This window comes from Anabrus simplex, chromosome 10 (assembly GCF_040414725.1).
Source record: "Anabrus simplex isolate iqAnaSimp1 chromosome 10, ASM4041472v1, whole genome shotgun sequence".
Lineage (NCBI taxonomy): Eukaryota > Metazoa > Arthropoda > Insecta > Orthoptera > Tettigoniidae > Anabrus > Anabrus simplex.
Window position 1 is genome coordinate 23,686,968 of NC_090274.1, and position 9,685 is coordinate 23,696,652.

Below are 9,685 nucleotides of genomic sequence, written 5' to 3' on the forward strand. Positions count from 1 at the left end.
GAGTCGGGGTGGAGGCAGGTCATGCATGTATCGATGTATCTCTCTTACCGTTAGTTTTACAAGAAAATTGCTCACGACCATGGGCGCCCATATGACAGTTTCTAGGGTGGGGGCGAAGACCTGGGGGTACGTAGTAATTTTAATATTTTGGAAGTTATATGGCGATTTGTATTCTGCGGTAGAATAACCCACGGTATCCCCTGCCTGTTGGTGGGAGACGGTACTACCACTTTTACGTAATATTGACTTTTAAATAATTTTCTTGAAAGGAAAACATGTAACTACACTAGATTTTTGCCTTTTCCTGAGGGCTAGAGGGGGGGGGGGCGCGGCCCCACCTTGCCCCCGGGTATGGGCGCCCTTGCTCACGACAAAATTGATTTAGAATATCAGTTGCAAACTTCTTGATTCTTACATTTTTCTGATACAGTGCAGTAAAAAAATAAAGAAAATATCAGTGGCGGAAGTCCAAGAGTTTAATTAACTGTACGGTGATCATACCGGCCACGTTTTTAAGATATCTCTCTGTACTTTTTAAATATTGAGCGTATACTTGCTTTTGGAAGAGATCAAATGTAAAAAGGATGAAACTGTTCAGTGCCAGAAAGAGGCAGAGAACGAGTACGCCACGACAAGCCACCGCCAGGGAGAGGTTGTCCAGCTACGTGCGTCAGAATCTCAGCAAGATGAGGGAGCGACAGAAATGCAATCATACACATGCTAAGAGATAAACATAAACTTTTCTAGTACCATTTTATGATATCATTCATTATTTTAAAAATGTATCCAGCATCACCGTACACAGTAGCGTAGTCAGGATGGGCCGATGGGAGTGGAGGGCGTTTACAGTTACGAAATGATGATGTGCGTGTGCGGTGCGCGCATGCAAGACTCGTCATTATAAGGACACTGATACAAGTGAATTATGCTGATATTCAGATTGCAATATAGGATAAAACCTTACATTAAAATATAGAACAAAAACATCACCATGTTCAGTTTACAATCTAAAACCCAATTTTCGAGTCTTTTTAGAAAACAGATTACACAGATCTGTTGGTTCTACAATTATGTCTGAATGTTTATTTAGTATATTATTTATTGCCAATTTCTGTTTATTTTCTTTTTGTAAAATTTCCATGGGGGTGTTCTAACCCCCAGTACCGCCCCCCCCCCCCTTATTAGCTACGCCCCTGACCGTACAATACCTTTAGTACCAGTACCGCCGAGTGAAAAACGCTGACCTAGAAGAATAATGGTCTCAACCTAGGAGGGTAGATGGTGAGGGTGTTGTCTATTAGGCCTACTTTGGATCCCCATCCAATCTCAACTGCATGATTTTATCTCGAAAAGTATCCTAAGTTTAGATGTAAAAGATGGCCTTGATGAAGTGACTCATATGAATACATATCAATAAAATACAGTAACTATATTAAATGACCTTTGATGTAAGATTGTGAATTTTATCTTTTGTGGCGGGTTTCCATCATTTGCACAGACTTGACAGCTCAACAAGATCATGAAGTTCTGTTAATATAGAAGTGATTGGTGACGTACTATCTACACTACATGCCTCCTAATACAGCAATTCAGGTATGTGAATAACTGTCAACTAAAGAAGAAGTTTAGATAACTTGGAGGGTTGAATTTCAACAGTGAAATATTGCAGATTCTTACTCTGCTTTGCTGGACTTATTTTTAATTTTTTTATTACATGTTGTCACTATTTTCAGTTCTCTAAAATATGTGCACCGATCACTCTTGGTCAACTCTTATTCACTTTTGACACGGGTGGTGTGAAACCTGGGTTGTCTTTCATTTTCACGCCCTTCGTGGCTCTTCCTTTTTCTCCTATGATCATAATATTAACTATGACATGGTTAATCAGTCAATCAATCAATCAATCAATCAATCAATCAATCAATACTGAATCTGCATTTAGGGCAGTCGCCCAGGTGGCAGATTCCCTATTTGTTGTTTTCCTAGCCTTTTCCTAAATGATTTCAAAGAAATTGGAAATTTATTGAACATCTCTCTTGGTAAGTTATTCCAATCCCTAACTCCCCTTCCTATAAATGCATATTTGCCCCAGTTTGTCCTCTTGAATTCCAACTTTATCTTCATATTGTGATCTTTTCTACTTTTATAAACGCCATTCAAACTTATTCGTCTACTAATGTCATTCCACGCCATCTCTCCGCTGACAGCCCGGAACATACCACTTAGTCGAGCAGCTCTTCTTCTTTCTCTCAATTCTTCCCAACCCAAACATTGCAACATTTTTGTAACGCTACTCTTTTGTCGGAAATCACCCAGAACAAATCGAGCTGCTTTTCTTTGGATTTTTTCCAGTTCTTGAATCAGGTAATCCGGGTGTGGGTCCCATACACTGGAACCATACTCTAGTTGGGGTCTTACCAGAGACTTATATGCCCTCTCCTTTACATCCTTACTACAACCCCTAAATACTCTCATAACCATGTGCAGAGATCTGTACCCTTTATTTACAATCCCATTAATGTGATTATCCCAATGAAGATCTTTCCTTATATTAACACCTAGATACTTACAATGATCCCCAAAAGGAATGGTTGTGATCATTATTATTACTGTATAATCGGAGAAAAACGGAAGGTATCCGACATTTCGTAAAATGAGGGTACCGGCCAAAGAAAGACAAGGGCCACGAAGGGCGTGAAAATGAAAGACTCCCTAGGTCTCGGGTGCTCTTATACCGTAGGGGTCGGAAAAGAACAAGAGTTGGCCAAGGGAGGTCGGATAGGATAGATGAAAGTGAGAAGCCTGGCACAAGTAAGTGGAAGTAATGCCAGGACTCAGCTAAGGGCCCCGTGATCGCCAACCCACACTCCCAAGTTAAGAGCCCCTGGGACCCCTTATAGTCGCCTCTTACGACAGACAGCGGATACCGTGGGTTTTCTACTGCCCGCACCCACAGGGGGATCTAGTCGTCACTTACGACAGGCAGCGGATACCGTGGGTTTTCTACCGCCTGGATCCACAGGGGGACCTAGCGTCTCTTACGACAGGCAGCGGATACCGTGGGTGTTCTACTGCCCGCACTCACAGTGGGACAATAATGGCATGTGGCCTCCTAAGAGACTTGGTGCAAGTCTTTCGAGTTAACGCCCTGTGGGTGACCTGCGTGTCTATGTGATGAATTCTAACGTTGAAGACGACAAACACACTCAACCCCCGAGCCGTTGTAATTAACCATGAAGGTTAAAACCTACAACCCGCCCGGATATTGAACCGGGGGCCCTTTGGGTCAAAGGTGGTGGTGGTGATTATTGTTTTAAGAGAAAGTACAACTAGGTAACCATCCTCTATATAGCACTAATCAGAGGGAAAACATTGCAAGGGATCAGACACTTATGAAGGTATCGGCCAAAGGAAGACAAGGGTCAGAAGGGCGTGAATATGAAAGACTCCCTAGGCCTCCGGAACCTAATACCGTCGGGGTCGGAAAAGCACAACATTTGACCAAGGGAGGTCGCATAGGATAGATGAAAGTGAGGAGCCTGGCACAAGTAAGTGGAAGCAATGCCAGGACTCAGGTAAGGGCCATTGTGGTCGCCAACACACGCTCCCAAGTTAAGAGCCCCAGGGGCCCCTTTTAGCCGCCTTTTACGAGAGGCAGGGTAAACCGTGGGTGTTATTCTACCGCCCCCGCACACAGAGGTATTGGCTCAAAGGCCAGCATGCTAACCATTTAGCCATGGAGCTGGACATTTTTCTCCTAAGATGGCATGATTATTTAAAACAATTATCACCATCGCCGCTCTCACCATCTACCCTCCTTGACTGAATCTACGATTGACCTCACATGAACACACCGCCTTCATCCATCGAACTTTTAAAAGTATCAAATTCGACTTTTTTTCTTTATCATCCCTATGACCAGCAACTTTCTTCGATAATTTGTGATATGGAGATGCGATATTCCATTATTGAAATGTGCAGAGTCGATAATAAACGACCAATATCTCTACCCAACCTACAGTTGTACAAATAAAACTTTAACAAAAAACTGAATGTTATTATTCAATGTCCAGCCAAGAGTTGTGTTTCAAAACAGTGGCAATATCCATCTGATCTTTTTTCAATATATTCTAAGTACATAATGACCGTGGCATGATGCATGGTTATCGTTCATTAAAAAATGTGAAAACTAACCTCCTATATTGTGCGCTGTTCTTCCAAGACGTAGTGGTACTCCTTCTGCGGGCCTCATTCATGTAAATGCATCCTATGAAGCTCGCAACGGACTCTATATCATCACTTACTCTTCATACAAAGGATCGAAAAAATCTAGTACGTCATCAGGGTGCACAAAGGGCAGTGCGATTAGAAATGTTTGCACTAAGGTCATTGTCTTTGCTGCGTATTTCTGTTAAGACTTCATTTACTGGAAGGTGTTTGTAATTGTTCTTCTTAAATAAATTACAGCCTTCTCAGCTGCCGGATCGTCCACCACCTCATAACATATAGTTCGCTCCAAAAAATCCTGAAAGCCATTGGCTTAGACTTGGAACAGGAGGATTGTTAGATTGATTGCTTCCAGATAGCGATGTATCAACCAGGAAGGGTGTTACGGAACGACAAAAAGCTGTAAAACAAGATTACGTGCAGAGGAAAAAGGAGCTAAGAACATAAGAAGTGTAGAGCTCATAAAATTTCCAGCAAGTGTTAATGTTACTGTGAATGTTGTCGGAATTAAAAAGGTAAACGATATGGGCAGGAGATTTAGCAGTGCTGTTAACTGCGTTGTTAAACAGATGTACAACTCACACATCCTGGTACCGGGGTGATTCTATACTGTACTAAGGCCTCTGGAGAATCTTGGTGCAAGTTTTGACATAAATATGTCTTATAGCTGGTTGCCATTTGAAATTAGCAGCCCTTGTTGGATGACCATGACCGGGAGACATGTATATGATTATTTTATTTTCGCAAAGGAAAAAGTGGTTTCGTTTCTTTGTTGACGCCTGTGAGTTACCATTTTGATAAAGAGGTGAATTTTACAGGCCACATGTTAAAAATATTATGTCCAATAGTTTAAATTGTACAATTATCCCCCACTGATACACCCTAGGGCGTACGGAATTCACTGTAGTTTAGGGATGGTGGAAAAGCATCATGATTTGATCTGGGCTACGAAGAGTCTTACGAAGATGTTACCATCTTTGGGTCGGGAATATTTGTGAGTAAGGAGACGAGCTGCTCAGCTAAACGGTATGTTCCGGGCTTTCAGTGGAGAAATGGCGTGGAATTACATTGTTAGACGAATATGGTTGAGTGGAGTTTTTAAGAAGTAGAAAGGATCACAATATAAAGGTAAAGTTGGAATATGTGAGGCCACTTAGAACAAGTACTCGTTCATGGGAAGAAGAATGATGTATCAAGGGGAATGTTCGATTAGTTTCAAAGTTCTTCGACATTACTTAAGAAAAGATTAATAGGGAATCTGCCACCTGCGCGACAGCCCTAAATGCAGAAGGTTGTTAAATAAATAAGTTGGTCACAGTGGCGTGCACTGAGCCCCATCTACCCCGGCGCTGGTGGGTTAAAGAACTTTGTATTTACATTTTCTCATTATTCCTTAGAACGCTTTTTATGAAGTTCAAAAACTGCGAACATCTAAGCCAAGCCAAGTACAGCTGTCTCGACAATCCGCTCGCACTACCGCAGTTCAGCTTCTCCAGCGAGCTGGGTTTCCTTATCGACGCGATAGAGAGCTACCCCCAGCAAAATTTACGCGTGCACTTGAAGCTTCTTCGAGGCGGAGCTGTGGCCCCTCCCCCGACAGCAATTTACGGCGAAGGCCAGCTAGCTTAGTATGGAAGTATTCAGTGCCACACACAAAAGACTGCAAATAATAATAATAATAATAATAATAATAATAATAATAATAATAATAATAATAATAATAATAATAATAATAAATAAAATAAAATAGCAACATCTTAACAGTATAGCCACTTGCACATCGTCTTGCTAATAAAAATAGAGCCAGTATATGAAGTCAATTGTAATATAGAAGAATATATTTTAGTCTTGGGTTTCGGCATGTATACAGTTTTTTCGAGGAATTCATTGATGCGACGTGTAGGATATGTGTTCCGATAGCCGCAGAAAAACATTCAGGTTGCCCAGCATGAACACAGAGTTAAGCGCGAATAGTTGTTTGTGATGGTGGTATGTAATGAATTTTTGTAGTATTCCTCTTGGATTATAAGTGAAGGTTTCGCGAGTTCTATGCCAGTCTTCATGAATATAACGTGTGTTATACGTCGTGACAAATATTTTCTCTCGTTTGTCGTTGATGCACGTACACTCAGCATGCGAGTGAAACTATAAAACTTCTGCGACGGTAAAATACCAGTTAAATTTTGTTGATTAGTTTAGATTAGGATTTTTAAGTAAAAAAACAAATAGTCCCAGTGTATTTTTGTGAAAACTATGACTGTACTATCGCGAAGCGTCACCGGATGGAACTATAAGTATGTTGTTTAAACTCTGCAATAGATTAAGTTATGATGGTGCGGTCACTGCCGTGAATATCGATGTGGAAACCTTTCTGAGGTACCGGCAGACCTTTCCACGGAAAATGCAGCCTTATAAAATGGTAATTTTGACTTTAGAGAGTGTAGTGTGGCTACGATTGCTTAAATTTAAAAATAATTTTTGTCGCTGGGGTCACGAATGTGTTCACCGCATGCCACTGGTTAGTCAAACATTCTAAAGCACTGAGAATCGCATGAAGGAACACGAAAGAAATATCAGTCAGACATATCAGCAATAGCAGAGCACGCGTATTTTCGGGTCGTTATACAGTATCGTGTTCAAAATATTCCAGCTCCTTTCCACATAAAATAGATAGTTTTAACAAGGACACTAGCTATGGGTACCATTAGTAAAAACCCTTGTGGCAACCTCGGCTCCCATTCCCTGTTGGGCAAAACTTTATGATCGGGGGTGCAAAAAATGAGGTTAGAAACCCAGCAAGGCGCGGCTCGCGTCACAATACAGCATACAAGGCTTGCCAACGTCGACGTGACAAGATCATTAGTTTGGTTTGGTTAGATCCATCGAGTGACAAGTCCATTGAGTTCTATCCTACTCTATATTATGTTGAGATCAATGGACAAGACCATTGGTCAGGTTCGGTTAGGTTAAATGTCGGTCTTGCACGGCAAGGAAGTGGGGTCTGGGGGCGTAAGCGAAGAGGCTTTACAGCTACATGCCTCTAGTATCCCCTGGAGAGCTGCGCACTTAACGTTCGCCAGCTGACAAAACTTGAAAAAATGAACGTTGACTAACTTCGCAGTTTTCTTATGTTCACGAAATGTGGTCAGACCTTATACGTGCTCTATTGAAGACAATACAAGACTTCTCTTCATTATAGCTGGCCAATAAAGAATGGGCCGGGCTGAGTGGCTCAGACGGTTAAGGCGCTGGCCTTCTAACCCCAACTTGGCAGGTTCGATCCTGGCTCAGTCCGGTGGTATTTGAAGGTGCTCAAATACGACAGCCCCGTGTCGGTAGATTTACTGGCACGTAAAAAGAACTCCTGCGGGACTAAATTCCGGCACCTCGGCGTCTCCGAAGACCTTAAAAAAAGTAGTTAGTGGGACGTAAAACAAATAACATTATTAATAAAGAATGGTCGCATTTCACACATTTACTGTACATAGTCTCTCTTTCGATTTTTCTGTATAAGTAAGAATATTTCTTGGGGCGAGTCAATGGGTCTGTGACAAGCAAGAAGGAAGGATTTCTCCTCTTTGTTGCTTCGGGCATCGTTTTATATTATTTTTACGTGCTTTTTCTCATTCCTAAATAAGAATTTCCCCCTCTAGCACCTGTTGGTCACATGATGGCGGCGAGCACTATGTCCCCGTTCTGCGCCGTGCATCTAACTACTAGCCCTATTATTACTAAAATGTTTTAATTCCGTACCCTTAGTACAGGAGAATGGAAAACCACGGAAAACCATTTTCCGGACAGCCGACGATGGTGGCCAGCCCCTCCACCTCCCGAATGCAGAGTTGTGAAGACTAGGAAAATTAGCCGCTGTTGGGTCGTAGCCCACTTCGCTAGAAGATGGTACGTTAAGAGAAGAAAAGGAAGAAGATTGTTAAGAGAGGATGGTTTCACAGTTGTACTTCCTCTTAAAGCAAATATCACCACCAATCACCGGTTCACTTACATGAATAACATAAGTTACTTAGTAATATGGCAATAATGCCTTGGGTTTTATAGGTTATCTCTGTACCACCTATCATATTGGTTTTCGAGATCATCAGTCCCTCGAACATTAACCAAACGAATTAACAAGTAAACGAACTGATAAACAACAATATACTTCATGAGTTTGGCGATGAATATAACGCGCAGACGATACAACTCGTTGATGTCTACTTCTGCTTAGAGGCCACTCGCGCTATTGACAAATATGTCAAGAACTGAGCCCGTTTCTCAGAAATAGGTCGTATCGAGGAATCGATTTCTTCTCCACAAACAAATGTCAAGATCACGTTATTATTTTTTACCATCATAACAAAGGTTTCATAATTCGTTACTCAGATTGCTTCACAGTTCAATACTTTACCCAATCTTAGCTTCAGAATTGGACGAATGCGTTGGAATTTCCTCTCCCTAAGATTAGAAGCGGTTTAAGGGTGAAGGTTTTATACCTACCTACCTACCTACCTACCTACATACATACATACATACATATAGTCCTCTCCGTGTAATGACGTACCCTAAGGGTGCAACCTTACCCTTTCTCCCCTGTAATATTAAGATATTGATTTATAGTGACTTTTCTTGCTGTTGGGTCTTTTTCAGTGTCGGTAACCATACAGTTTAGGGACCCTACTTGCCGATACGACGTCTTACATTAACCGTTAATCTGGCACGTTGGCAACGTTCAATCACTGTTCTAGCGTGAATTGCGTGTTGCCACCGCATCGCCGTTAAAGTCACTAGTGATACATTTATCTTTTATCATTTACTAGGGTAGGGAAACATTCATTATCGGTGTTTACATTGAGGTTAGTTTGTTATGGTTATGTCTGATGATTTTAATATGTAACCAGGCAGGTTGGCAGCAGTGATCAGCCATTACAAAAAAGAGAAAAGAAGAGCATCGGGCGGCGATATTTACTTTCTGGGGTATTTCCTTACGTGGCAATTACTATACATACATACATACATACATACATACATACATACATACATACATACATACATACATACATACTGTGCATTTGGCAGGCTCAAGGTGGCCGGTTCGATCTCGACTCAGATCAGTGGTATTTGAAAATGCTGAAATAGGTCAGCCTCGTGTCAGTAGATTTATCGCCATGTACAAGTTGTAGGATCAAATTCCGGCACCTCGGCGTCTCCGAAAATCAAGTACTTACCGGAACTTAAAACTCATTTCTTTATATTTGTATCGGCCTACTAACGACCACATTATTTCAGCTGCCTTCTCTGGGCTTTGATCTTTGCCCAGCGCTCCTTCATTCGTTGCCCGTGTTGATCTTTTCTTTCCTCCGTCCACGACTTTTCCATCTTCAATTTTGGCCTTTCTGAAAAACCGTGATGGTCTTTTAGTTTCCTCCTAAGTGGGCTGCATTCTTGTATATCTTCATTAAGT

The 9,685-nt window shown here is 41.6% G+C and overlaps 1 protein-coding gene across 1 annotated transcript in view; it reads right to left on the bottom strand.

Annotated features, from left to right (window-relative positions):
* Positions 1-4,280, bottom strand: part of LOC136882002 (HIG1 domain family member 1A, mitochondrial) — a 154,865-nt gene extending 150,585 nt beyond the window's left edge. Inside the window, exon 1 of the mRNA XM_067154487.2 lies at positions 4,195-4,280. The gene's annotated coding sequence lies outside the window, so the exon portion shown is untranslated. The remainder of the gene's footprint in view (positions 1-4,194) is intronic.
* Positions 4,281-9,685: the final 5,405 nt, after the last annotated feature.